Source organism: Atta colombica, unplaced genomic scaffold (assembly GCF_001594045.1).
Source record: "Atta colombica isolate Treedump-2 unplaced genomic scaffold, Acol1.0 scaffold4, whole genome shotgun sequence".
NCBI lineage: Eukaryota > Metazoa > Arthropoda > Insecta > Hymenoptera > Formicidae > Atta > Atta colombica.
The window spans coordinates 87736-90325 of record NW_017259508.1 but is presented as its reverse complement, the minus strand read 5'-3'; the positions used below and the strand labels follow the sequence as shown (position 1 = coordinate 90325).

The following is a 2590-nucleotide window of genomic DNA, read 5'->3' as shown; positions in this document are numbered from 1 at the left end:
TATATATTAAATATATATAATATTTTTATTATATACAATCAAGAACAAGAGTAATGAAATAACATGTTTTTACCAGTTCCATACGACTCTGATAATTTCGCGACACTCTTCCCCGCACAATATCCAAATTTTTTGACATTATATCTAACATTTTCTTTTGTTTTTGAGTTACATTCATTGTTATTCTCGATTATATGTATAAACAACAAATAATGAACACAATGTAATTTCCTATTAAAATACGTATGTATGTGCATACATACTTGTATGTACATACACCTGTGAACACTTGTTAAATTTTCGTAAATTTAAGAGGAACGATAATGTAAATTCGCCTTATGTTTTCACTTTCTCATAACTTCTTTATATCATGATTTCACTTTCTCATAATTTTTTTACATAATCACTAAGTGATATCGTTATCGAGATCTGATATCGTTTGAAAGTAAAACTTTTCACGTGAGATTGTACGTACGAAAAGTGAAAAAAAATGGAAGTTTCGTGAAAATTTACATAATCGCATGTAACTTTCCCAACTGTAAAAATGTGAAATTATCAAAAAATGAAATTGTCAAAATGTGAACTTTTTAGCTAAGGACTGTAGAAAGGCGGAAATCTAGGGAATTGATAAATATATTTCGGAACTAACATGTCTTATCCTCCGACAAGGCAGATGTCATTAATAATTGAAGAATATTAACGGAAGAGAGGTTTTATATATATATATATATGTAATTATTATAATAATATATATTACAAAAACTATTATTACGTACATACAGAGTGTCTGGAAATAATCGCCAAATATTTCATGGGCAGGTAGAGCGGACTAAACCGAGTCGAAAAGTCCTCTACCATTTTGTAAGTTTCCCCAATAGTTAACGAGATATTAATCCTTAAAAATAGCCGAATACTACTGCGAAGTGTATACGTCTACCGATCGCTTGGCACGCGGGCCGTGAGGAGCGGGGATAGCTTGGCAAGCGCGTCGTCTGAGCTATGGAGGCGATGTGCGCGGCGCAGGACGCTTGCTAGCTAATCCCCAAGTAGGCCGGGCGAGCGCGCATATTCGGCTATCTTTAAAGATTAATATCTTATTAACTATTGGGAAACTTACAAAATGGTAGAGGACTTTTCGACTCAGTTTAGTCCGCTCTACCTGCCTATGAAATATTTCGCGATTATTTCCAGACACCCTGTATATATTGGGTACATACAATTGGCTTTAAAATGGCTTTAAAAATGACTAAAAATGAGATTAAAAATGTTATATTTTGTCAAATAAATAATTATTTATTTCTTAGCAATTATTATAATAAAATACTTTAAATTTACCAATTTTAATTCACTCTCGTGAATTTTTCTGTCTATTTTATCTCTCACTAATTCGAGATTGTGTTTTAATTTAATAACATTTCTTTTTGTTTCACAATCACATTCATTATTATTTTTCTTTTTGTTATAGGTTATAGAATTTTGTTATAGATTATATTGTTCAGTCGTCCATGCAATATCGCACATGTAATCGCTATACGTGAAAAGTTTCACGTAAAATCTCGATGAGTGAAAAATGAAAAGTAAAAAATGAAAAATGAAATGTGGAAAGTTTCACGTGAAAATACATGATTGATACTCTAAGTAGAGATCCTAAAAGTAGAGATCGGCCAATGCCGACTCGATCCATGATTGGCTCTGCCATGATGTTGTGAAACTGGATATGAAAATGAGAGAAGCGTCATCTGTTTACCATTGTCGGAGACTAAAAATAATTTAACTCTCAGAATCTTTTACAGTAAATAATATTTAAAATCATCAATGAAAATATGTCACTAGAACTTTTTATAAAATATATATAACAATATATATAAAAATTCATTTATAAATAAATATATTTTATGTGTAAATTAACCTAAAAGTGCTATTGTGGAAATACATATATTTGAACATGTTTTAGTTTTGAAATGACAAGTTGCTGTGCGGATTATTGATATTACACATTATTGATATTACACAAATTCTACAAAAAAAGGGATTTCGTATGTGCGGAATTCCAAAAGGAAAGGAGGAAAGTTTGGCTAAAACATATTAATCGTGATGATTTGAAAATGGAAAATTGAGAAAGAATATGCGTTTATGTCATGTAAGTAAAAATTATTTGTAACGATATTAGATAAAAGTACCTTGATAGAAAGAAGTTTTAATACCTATCGACACATTTCCAATTGATTTTAATCTATTAGGATTTAATTAATGTCAGTAATACAATATTCAATAATTCAAAAATATTTAAAATACGTGATGGTATTGTTTAAAAATACATTTCAATATGTATGAAAACTATTGAATATGATTATTGATTAAAACTTAATACATTTTAATCCATACCAATCGATATGAAATGTATTGATGGGTATTAAGATTTACTTGAGAATATTAAAAATATCAATCGGATCTCTTATTGTACAAGAGTGTAAGTAATATATGAAACATAACTTATTCGATTTCACACTCGTTTTTCTTCAGATATGCGGGGAAACATATTCAGATGGCAAAACACAATGTTTGAAAGCAAATGCTGTGCCTACAAACA

At 29.7% G+C, this 2590-nt stretch overlaps 1 long non-coding RNA gene across 1 annotated transcript; it reads left to right on the top strand.

Annotated features, from left to right (window-relative positions):
• Positions 1-1520: 1520 nt before the first annotated feature.
• Positions 1521-2590, top strand: LOC108691117. Its single transcript, XR_001931916.1, has 3 exons — positions 1521-1792; positions 1955-2140; positions 2524-2590. It is a non-coding gene; the product is annotated as an uncharacterized LOC108691117 (long non-coding RNA).